This window comes from Furipterus horrens, unplaced genomic scaffold, assembly GCF_987537825.1.
Source record: "Furipterus horrens unplaced genomic scaffold, mFurHor1.1.pri manual_scaffold_3, whole genome shotgun sequence".
NCBI classification, from domain to species: domain Eukaryota; kingdom Metazoa; phylum Chordata; class Mammalia; order Chiroptera; family Furipteridae; genus Furipterus; species Furipterus horrens.
Window position 1 is genome coordinate 18,030,400 of NW_028327173.1, and position 11,359 is coordinate 18,041,758.

General features: G+C 40.1%; 1 pseudogene; it reads right to left on the reverse strand.

Moving 5' to 3' along the window:
* Window positions 1–4,844: 4,844 nt before the first annotated feature.
* On the reverse strand, window positions 4,845–4,999 carry LOC150014465 (U1 spliceosomal RNA; annotated as a pseudogene).
* Window positions 5,000–11,359: the final 6,360 nt, after the last annotated feature.

Here is an 11,359-nt window from a genome sequence, read left to right on the forward strand (position 1 = left end):
GATTACAAACCCCATGAAAGCTGGGGATCTTGTCTAGAGTGTTCACGGCTTTATCTTCATAGCCTAGAGCAGGACCTGGCATGTAGTAGGGGCTGAGTAAGTAAAATAGGTGTGGGATATATGTTTGCATCCACTAGGATGCCTGGCCTAGTGCTGGGTCCTGGTGGCAGTGTTGCAGAAATAGCAGCCTCCCCGCGTTGTGGACTGGGCCTCTGCGTGGCCTCTCCCTGGCTGGTTGTCTGTTATGTTGCCAGGTCTCAGACACTCAAATGTTAGTCTGCATCGGGGAAAGAGCTTGGACTTTGGAACCAGACAGATGAGGCTCATATCTGAGTGCAAGTTCATCTGGAATGAGGCAGAATATAAATATACAGAACCAAGTATCTGATCTTTGATAGCTTTCTTTAACTTCCTCATCTATAAAATGGGAACACTAACATCAAAAATTATTGTTGTCAGGATCAAATGAGAAAATACTTACAGAGAGCCTGTTTAGTTAATTTAGTTCCTCCTTTTGGTGGAAGATAGGGATTGGGTCAATGTCATCTTAGACTAACAGCCTCAGTTCCCACATCTGTGAAATGGAAATTGTGAAATGCAAGATAATACCAAATTCCCACAAGCTGGAATGTTCTCCCAGACCGCTGTGAGACTCGTTCTTTCTAAACTTTAAGTTCTCACCTTTAATATCATCTCATCAGAGTTCTGACCAGATCCTTGTTTCTCAGCCTAGTGCCACTCCCTTCCATTCTTTTCTCTTTTGCACCTGCTGCAGTATTCATTGTTTCTTCCCTGTCTCCTTGTTCACTGTTGTATTTCCAGTGTCTACCATAGTCCTAGAGCAAGTGCTCAAAAAGTGCTTGTTAATTGCAAAAATACTAATTGATAACTTAGCTGTCATCCAGGGACTATTCTAGGCAATCCTGACCACAACCCTGGGACATGGGCAGGGCAGGGATTTACCCATTCTACAGCTGTGGCAGCTGACAGCTAGCAATATTAATATTGCCCAGGAGTTTCCCAAGCAAATTAGCAGAAGTTCTAGACATTTTGCCTAGTGCTGTATTCACCCACCCCTCCACTGCAGCACAGGGGAGGGAGCATCAGAGGCCCAGGTACTATTTTGGACTCTGTTCCAACTTGTGATAAGATTTAGGTAAGTTACTTTCCTTCCTGAGCCTTATTTTCCCCATCTCTAATATGGAAAGAATAATACTTGTCCTGACTGGTTGGTGGTTAATGCGAGAACCAGCTGAGATAATGGGCTGAAAGCACTTAACACACTGACAACACTGTTCTTGTTTATGGAGGATTTTTTATGTTAGTGTGTAGAATTAACATTGACTTCAAAGATAAATCTCTGTGGACTGGGGAAGCCTGGTAAGTTGCCCTGAAGCCGTGGCATTTCAGATAAGCCTTAAAAATCAGTTAGAGTTTGGGGAAATAAAGCTAAGAGTCAGAGTCACAAACCAACCAAAGCAGGACCCCCTCAACCTCTGAGTTTTACCCTTTAGTTTCCTCTAACGTGCATGTCCCTACTCTGATTTATATTTCCTTTCAAATCAAAGTTATTAAAATATAATTTGCATGCAATAAATGCACATGTTTTATTTTATTTTTTATTTTTGCGCATGTTTTAAATATTACAGGTCTATGAATTTTGACAGAAGTACACACCTATGCAACCACCCCCCAGATCAGCCCCCGAAGCCCCTTTCTGGGTCCCCTAGGCAAGCGCTCTCTGCTTTCTGTCACAGTTTGCTGTTGTCGTTAATCACTCATTACTTTATTAGCAAATCACAACATTTTACATTCAAAAACTAGAACAAAAACAAATGTAAAAAAATGCATTACTTCACTAGGCCTAAGACAATATTTTCATTCTAGTGCATCTGCAAATGAATACCGCAGCCATCAGATAAATTGACAACTAATTGGAGGAAAGAATTAATAATAACCAAAACTTGTCCAAATGGTAAAGAGTTTGACCATTGATAAAAACTATACCTACAAAGTTACAAGAGTTACATGGATAACCTAACTGCTTCTTGAGAGATAATCTATATACAAGTATAAGGCAATTTTTAAAAATTACTGTAATTTAAACATTTCTGAAGAAAAGGCATTTGAAAAGAATTAAGGATCAATAGACTTCATTCCATTTTTCTGGTTCTTCTTATAATTTCATGATACTCAAAATAAGAATGATTCTGAAATTTCAAAGAGATGTCAATTTAAGAAAGAAATGGGGAGAAATGATAAAGTTCTGTTTTGGGGTCTCTTGTTGAATAGAAAGACAATTATTATATCAAACAAATAAATAGTAAATAAGCAGGAGAAGTGTTTACTCTAAATCTAAGTTGGTTAATGCTGAAATAATGCCTGGACCACAGTGTTGGGATGAATTATAGCAACTTTTTAAAAACACTTCTTAACATTTTTTAAAATGCAAAAATTCAATAACTTTTATGAGAAAGAAAAGCAATTGTCTTATTGTTTTAATCCTATCAAACAAGTTTTTAGTCATCTCTTCAAACACAGTTTTGTGTACATAATTCTCCTGCTTAAATACATTCAATAGATCTATTTGACATTCTTTTAGTTTTGTATTCAATACAAATTAGTTTGCCTGTTCTAAATTTCATATAAATGGAATTATAAAGTAGGTACTTTTTGTATGGTTTCTTTTGCTTAGCATAATGTTTTTAAAGTTTATTCGTGAGTTCCCTACATCAGAAGGTCTTCCCTTTTTATAGCTGAGAGTTACTTCATTGTATGAATATATCACCAGTTGCTCCTCCATTCACCAGCTAGCTGATATCTGGCTTGTTTCCATTTTGGAGCTATTTAAATAAGGGTGCTATGAATATTCAGTTATAAGTGTGTTTTGTTTTGTTTTGTTTTTTGTTTGTTTTTCAAGTATATTTTATTGATTATGTTGTTACAGTTGTCCCAATTTCTTTTCCCTTTGCTCCCTTCTGCCCAGTACCCCACTTTCCTCCAGCAATCCCACCCCCCTTAGTTCATGTCCATAGGTTGTGCATATAAGTTCTTTGGCTTCATTCTTTCTTATATTATTCTTAACTTCCTCCTGTCTATTTTGTACCAACCAATTATGCTTCTTAATCCCTGCACCATTTCCCCATTTCTAGCCCTTCCCCCTCCCAGCTAATAATCCTCCAAATGATCCGCATACCTATGATTCTGTTTCTATTCTGGTTGTTTGCTTAGTTTGTCTTGTTTTTATTTTTTTAGATTCTGTTGTTGATGGTTGTTGAGTTTGTTGTCATTTGTGTTTTTTTTAACTAATTTATTATTTTTTCTATTACAGTTGTTCCACTTTTTCTCCCATTGTTCTCCCCCCACCCAGACCACCCTTTCTCCCTCAGTCTATCTCCACCCCCTTGTCCATATCCATGGGTCATTCATACTAATAAGTGTTTTTGAGGACATATATTTGCTTTTCTTTTACTACACACCTGGAAGTGGAATTTCTCGGTTGTATAACAAATGTATGTGTACTGTCACAAAAAACTGCCAAACAGTTCCCTAAAGTAGCTGTAATATTTTACACTCACCAACAATATTCAAGAGCACCACATCTTCAACACTTGACAAGGTTGGTCTTTTTCATTTTAGCCATTCCGAAAGGTTTGTCATGGCATCAAAAAATTTTAGTGAGCCTTATTGAAGTATAATTTGCACACAGTAAAATTTACAGATTTAAAGTGTGCAGTTCATTGAGGTTTGACCAACGTACACAGTATGTAACGATCACCACAATCATGAACCACAATCATGATATGGAATATTTTAATCTCCCCTCCCCTCAAAATGTCAGCTTCTTCCCCCAACCTCATCCCTTAGCAATCACTGATCTGCCACTACAGTGTGTTAACTTTTCTAGAATTTTGTATAAATGGAAGTATTCATTGTGTAATCTTTTGTGGCTGGCCCTCAGTTAGCATAATGCTTGAGATTTGTCATGTTGTATCTATCAGTCTTTCATTTCTTTTTATTGCTGAGTAGAATACCATTGTGTGGACACATCACAATTTCTTTATCCACTCACCAGCTGATGGGCATTTGAGTGGATTGCAATTTTGGCTGTTATGAATAAAGCTGCTATTTGTGTGGGCATAAGTTTTCATTTCTTGGGTAAAAACATAGAAGTGAAATTGTTGTGACATGCTCTAAGCATAAGTTTAATTTTAAAGAAATTTCCAAATCATTTTCCAAAGTGGGATACCATTTTGTATTCCTACTAGCAATGTATACGAGTTCCAGTTGCTCTGCATCCTTGTCAACATTTGGTATTGTCAGCCTTTTTACTTTTAGCCATTCTCATGGGTGTGTAATGATATCTCATGATTTTTTATTTTGTATTTCTGTGATGACTAATGATGTTGAGCATCTTTTCATGTATTTATTGGCCATTTTTATATCTTGTGTATCTGTTGAAATGTCTTTTTAAATCTTCTACTGATTTTCTTTATTGGGCTATTTGTTTTCTTTTTTTTTCTAATAAGACAAATTTTTTAAAAATAATTTGTTTGTTTATTTATTTTTAGAGAGAGGGGAAAGGAGAAAGAGAGGGAGAGAAACATCACTGTGTGGTTGCCTCTCACTTGCGCCCCCAACTGGGGACCTGACATGCAACCTAGTCATGTGCCCTGACTGGGAATTGAACTAGCGACACTTGGCTCGCAGGTATTTGTTTTCTTATTATTAAGTAGTAAGAGTTATTTGTATATTCTAGATATATAAATAGAAAATCTTTTCTCCCAAACTATGGTTTGTCTTTTCATTCTCTGAAAGAGCAGAATTTTTTTTTCCACTTTTTTATGGGAGAGTGTGACCCCATTACCACAAATTATGCAGTTGAGTTTCCCACATTTGGGGAAATCCCAGGGGTCAGCACATCCGGAGTGCAATAGATAAGCCTCAGCCTGTGAAAACCAACTTCGTGATCACAGTATCTCCCCTGCCAGGTAAGCATGAGAAGAGCAGACGATGTTAATTTTGATGAATCTCAATATACCAATTTTTTTTTCTTTTGTGACTTTGCCTAATTCAAGGTCATAGAGATGTTCTCGTGAGGGTTTCTTTTCCCAGAAATTTTAACTTTAACACTTAGATTCATGGTTCATTTCATGTTAATTTTTTGTGTATGGTTTCAGGTAATGGTAGAAGTTCATTATTTTTCCTTCAAATATCCAGTTGTTCCAGCACCATCTTTGAAAAAACTATCCTTTCTCCATTTGATTACATTGTTACCTTTGTTGTATAAATCAATTGACTAAACAGTGTGAGTCTATTTCTGATTTCTTTAACCTATTTTATTGATTTATGTATCAATGCTGGCCCTAATATTTAAAATTTTAATGTATTGATCACAATATTACATATGTTTTCTGTAAGTAAATTACATTGCTTTGTGGAACCAGACAGAAAAAAAGAAAAGAGATGTTTTCTATTCATTGTTTTTTTAAAAATACAAATAAGTAGAAATAAGAAAAACAAAAGTTGCTAATAATTCACCCCTACAGGGTACTACCATTATTTTTTGTAGAATTTATCTTCTTTAAAAATACTTTATCTTCTAGATCTTCCTTCTCTGCTTAAGTATGCTAACAAAGTGGCAACATATTGAACAGCCTGTTTTACGATCTGTTTTCTTTCCCCAACCACAGTATATTGTGGAGTATATTCAATTTAATAAGTGGTTCTCACCCTGTGAAGATTTTGCCCCAGTGACATTTGACAAAGTCTGGAGACATTTTTTGGTCAGTATAAAAGGGAGGATGCTACTAGCATCTAGTGGGCAGAGGCCAGGGATGATGCTAAGCATCCTACAATGCACAGGACAGTCCCTTACAACAAAGACTTATACAGTCCAAAGACTCAATAGTCTCAAGACTGAGAAATCTTGAATTAGATAATGTACAGAACATGTTCAATACAACACTTAGCACATATTGACTGCTTGGTAAAAGGCAAACAAGTAACTTTGGGGAAAACAATGCCTCCAGGAGCAAGAATGAATTTGGTAGATCCAGATCCCCCATGAGCTTTTTCCAAATATCTAACCATAAGGCTGTTATGCAGTAAGGAGGCTCGCAAAGAAGTGGTTTTATCACCATAGGGTACGCAATATCTTCAAGACAGGAGACCTGCAGCCTTAGACCTTGGACTCCTCTGGATGGGGCAGGATGGGAAGGCTCACACATTCCCCCTCCCCTACCAGGCAACATCCCCCTTGGCCAGAGTTCCAGCTGTTGTCTGGGTTAGTGCAAACAAAGACCTTTGGGCTGCTCCCAGATTCAGAATTTATCGCCCATGAGCCCCTCCCAGTTTTAAGGAGTGCTTCGAAGACACATTCCAGGTCAGCAGGAATTAAGTGGGGCCCCCAGGGGGTGTGTGTGTCACGTGGGCTGATGACAGGCAGGATGAACTGGAGAGGGACAAATCGCAGTCCAGGGGAAAGTGCAGCCAAAGCAGAATTTGATTAAATTCAAGAGAGTTAAGTATTTAGCAACATTCATTGTGTTCCCACCTTGTGCCAGACAATGTCCCTCTCCTATGAGAGAGGCCGTTTGGAATAGTGGCTATCAGGGAGGACATTTGGAATAGTGGTTAGGAGCATAGTCTATTTAGAAAGGGACATTTAGTCCAGGTTTGCCAGCACTAGGTATTTGCCCTTTATAAGGCATGTCATGTCTCTGACACACGTAGTACATATGAGCTCAATTAATCATGTATGTGTGTGTTTCAGTCCTCACCAAAAGACAAAACACAAACCAAAAAAACTGAGGTAAGGGATATTATCACCCCTATTTTACAAAAGAATGAACCAAGGCTCAAACAGGTGAGAGTTTTACCCAATATTAAAGGACTAATTAAGTGGAGAGGAGCACTGTGACAGACTTTTGGAAAATAGAAAAATGAAAAAGATGCAGTCCTTGTCTCTAAACAATGTAGAGTCTCAGAGGGGAGGCAAAGACAGGTCAAAGTCTAATTCAAGCAAAGAGACAATGAGAGGAGTGCTATCAGAGCATTCAGGTGGGGTAGGGCAGGTTGGAGGTCAGTTCCAGGTGGCGGCAATCAGGAAGGCTCCACGGAGGAAATGGCAGTTGAACTGGTGGTCTTTGAAGATGCATAAGCTTGAAAGCAGGCAGGCAGCCTCTTCCTTTGGAGTGGGTCGGCAGCCGTCCGTCTCGAGAGACGTTGGTGTAGCTTCTTAAGAGTCTATCTGCACCGCCGAGAATGGCTGTGCAGTCCTTTGGAGTGATGTTCTAAGAAGTGTGGCAAATGGGTTGGGCCATAGGATCTGTGTTTATGGGCCACAGGAACAGAGAATCTAGCTGAGAAAGTTAAAAAATCGGGGCAAGACTATTCATTTGGCGGAAATGGAAAAGGGTAATGTTCAAAATAGTTACAAACCACCCGACTGGTGTGGCTTAGTGAGTTGGGTGTCACCCCGCAAACCAAAAGGTTGCCTGTTCAATTCCTGGTTAGAGCACATGCCTGAGCTGTGGACCAGGTTTCCATGTTGGGGGCGTGAGAGACACAACGGATTGATGTTTCTCTCCCTCTCTTTCTCCCTCCCTTCCCCTCTTTATAAAATAAATAAATAAAATATTAAAAAAAAAAAAAAAGTTAAAAACCAGAAGGGCATAGGCACCAACTGATCAGGATGGATACTGAGTTGTAAACAACCTCCATGGCCATGCTGGGCCCTGGTGGGGACCGACTGAATACCGTGCCAGATGTCCTGGGGAGGGCGTCAGCATCTACCCACCTAGCCTCCTTTACGGCTTTTGGAAACAGCCCGCTCCTATTTTGCTTTAGAAATCCACTTGTCCTACTTTCATCCTGTTAGTCCTGGTGGGCCTGACCCCACACATGTTTCCAGATGCGGGTGTACAATCGAGTCTCATCTGCCCAATTAGAACACAGCAGTAACTGGTACAAAGATGTACATATAACCCGTGCCAGGCCCAGCACATTTGTTGGAACTTCTGGGGGAAAAAAGAAGCTCTTTTTCACCAGGAAAACTAAGAGAAAGGAAAGTCAAGGTTAGAGATTAAAGAGAGAGACAGACAAAGACAGAAACAGAGATGAAAAGATAGAGATAGAGAGGGGGTGGGGGGAGAGAGAGAGAGAGAGAGAGAGAGTCTTTATTATTGCTTTCGAGTCTGGATGCCGATAGGCCCGAAGTCTTCACCCAGCTTCCTTAGTTACATGAAGGCGGCTGTTTGTCACTTGCAACTAGAAGACTTCTGACTAATACAGTTATGAGGGGTTTCAAATGTCATTCTGAGGAGTCTACATAGGCCCTAGAGAGATATGTTACAAAAAGGAATTGTACCAAGTGTAACCTTTTGAGATTAGCTTTTTTCATTTAGCATAATTCTCTGGAAATTCATTAAGATTGTTGTGTGTATCCATATTTCATTCTTTTTAATTGTTGAGTAGTATTCCATGCTCAGGGGTACGCCATAGACAATCATGGTTTAACTATTCACCTATTTAAGGACATTTAGATTGTTTCCAGGTTTTAGCTACTACCCATAAAACTGCTCTAAACATTCATGTACAAGTTTTTGTTGTAGCATGTCATCATTTCTCTGGGATAAATGTATAGGTTTGCAATTGCGAGCTTGTATGGTAGTTGCATGTTTAATTTTTAAGAAACTGCCAGACTGTTTTCTAGAGTACAGAGGCCAGGGTTTTTTTGGGTGAACCTCACCCAAGGATATGTTTATTGATTTGAGAGAGAGAGAGGAAAGGAGAAGGGGAGAGAGAGAGAGAAATATTGATGGGAGAGAGAAACATCTATCGGTTGCCTCCCATACGTGCCCTGACCAGGGATAAATCCCACAATGTAGGTATATGCCCCTACTGGGGATTGAACCCTCAGATTTCGGTGTATGGGACAATGCTCCAACCAACTGAACCACCTGGCCAGGCTGTGCTGGTTGCTCCACCACTTCTAGGTAAGTGGGAAAGTGCAGCTGCAACATGAACCCTTAGCTCAGGAGGTGCAACTTCGGTTTGGAGTGGAAAAACGGGAAGATTTTGGCACAGGATCTTAATAAAAATTTATGGAGAGTTGTCTGTGTTCCAGGAATTTACATCTTTTATCTCCAGAAAACAATTGTGCAAGGTGGGCATTTTATAAAAAAAAAAAAAAAGGAAATTGAAACTTAGCGAGGGTAAGCCACCTGCCTGAGGTCACACATACAATAAACAGCAGTGCCAGGATCTGAACTCAGGTCTGCATAATGTAGACACCAAAAGTCCAGGGTCTAGTCACCATATCAAGCAACCTCTTGAGATAGGAGCTCCCCAGCCTCTAAGACATTCTCCTATGTCTGCCATTGACCTTGGACCATGGTTAGACTGAAATAACAACCAAGTGATGTATACAACATAGGCACCCCAGTTCAGTCATCTGTTACACCTTAGGGACCAGAGTTCACAGTTTGTGCTTGGTATCCCCGTCAGGGCTTTGACAAGCAGTGTGTTTGTTAGACATGATGTCCTTTCAAGGCTCAACCAAACAGCCCCAGCCTGCCCTTACTGACCAGCAGAACAGGCCCCCAGGCTGAGTCACTGCGAGGGTGTTTCACAACCTGTTTGTGCACTGAGGTGGCAGAGGCAGGGAAGGTTACTGTGTGTAGTGTCTTCTTGCGCTTCTGGAAAGAAAGGTGGCTCCCACTGATAGGTGCAAGGTGAGCTTGGCTCACCCTGTGCCCACTCAGTTCTCACCCAGCGGTTTCTTCAATTTTTTCTAGGCTCTCTTTTGGACCTTAGGTGCAATCTTGAACCAAGGGAAGTTTCAACAAGTCTCAGTTCCTCGTCTGTAAAATGGGAAATGTATACATATTTAAATTATTGTGCAGTCTACATATACTATGTAATTTAATACTTACAGCAAACCAATGACGTAGAGGCTAGCATTTCATTTTACAAATGCAGATACTGAGCATCAGAGATATTATATCAGCTAGTTAGTGCAGGGTCAAGAATCAGCCCCAACTCTGTATGACTACAGAGCTTAGGTACAGAAGGAAATAGCAAGAAAAATTCTGTTCAGGACTTGCCGTTCTATGCTGAGTCATTTAGGTAAGTCCCTTATGCTCCTTGTGTCTTGGTTTCCCCATATATTCTGTAGGGTGGAGGAGAGGGAGCTAAACTAAGAGGCTTAAAGCTCACTTCCAAGTTCACGACCCTGTGATTTCATGTCAGAAGGTCTTCCCCTAAGTCACCCGTTAAACATGGTCTCTATTCCCTACACAGCCCATTCTTGCTTTTTCTGAGTGAAGAGCAAACAACAGTGATGAAGAATTCTTCTAACTTGGAGATTTCTCAGAAAATCTCAGCTCTTGCTTACAATTTTTCATGACTTGCATTGAGCCATGTTCACATCCATAAAATTAGGATGACTATAATACCAGCAACCCAGTTGCAAAACATTCCACTGTGCTACGTGTGTCGTATACATTCCCTTTTATTTTCCTAATGGCCACAGGAGAGGATGTCTCTGCTTGAGGTCATCTGGTTTATAGGAGATGGAGTTGGCATCTCAGCCTAGATGAAGTGTGTCTGCCTCTTTATCCTTTGCCGAATTGCCCCTCCTCTTATCTCTTCTTATGGTGGGAGAATGGACTGAAATAAAATAAAAGTGCCCTCGCCAGTATGGCTCAGTGTATTGAGCACCAGTCTGTGAACCAAAGGGTCTCCAGTTCTATTCCCAGTCAGGGCACGTGCCCAGGTTGCAGGCCAGGTCCCCAGTTGGGGGTATGCAAGAGGCAACCACATATTGATGTTTCTCTTTCTCTCTTTCTCCCTCCCTTGCCCTCTCCCTAAAAATAAATAAAATCTAAAAAAGAAAGAAAGAAAGAAAGAAAGAAAGAAAGTAAGTACTCGGTGAACTGAGGATTGCTGTGAACATATGAACTATCAAGAATTATTATTAGTTCTCTTTTCCCCACTCTAGTGGAAGCTGGGTTCTGAGTCTTCAACCATTATTGCATCTGGAAATCATGCCAAAGTGAGACTTTCTGTGGGTTCTTGGTGCATAATTCTTACTGATATAATTCTATTCACAAGGACAAACAGGTGGGATCAGTCAACGATACTTGGGACAAGCAAGAAAGACGATGTTGGGAATTAGCTCCATGGATGACTTGGTCATTACTGAGGACCTTATTTATGTCCATTTCCTCCATCTATTCTCCGCTTTTCTCTGCCATTATGCTTTTTGTCATGGCCACATTCTCACTCTTTCCCCAATGAAATGGGAAGAGAGAACCCTAAGAGCAAGTGGAAAAGACAATCCAACACAATTCCT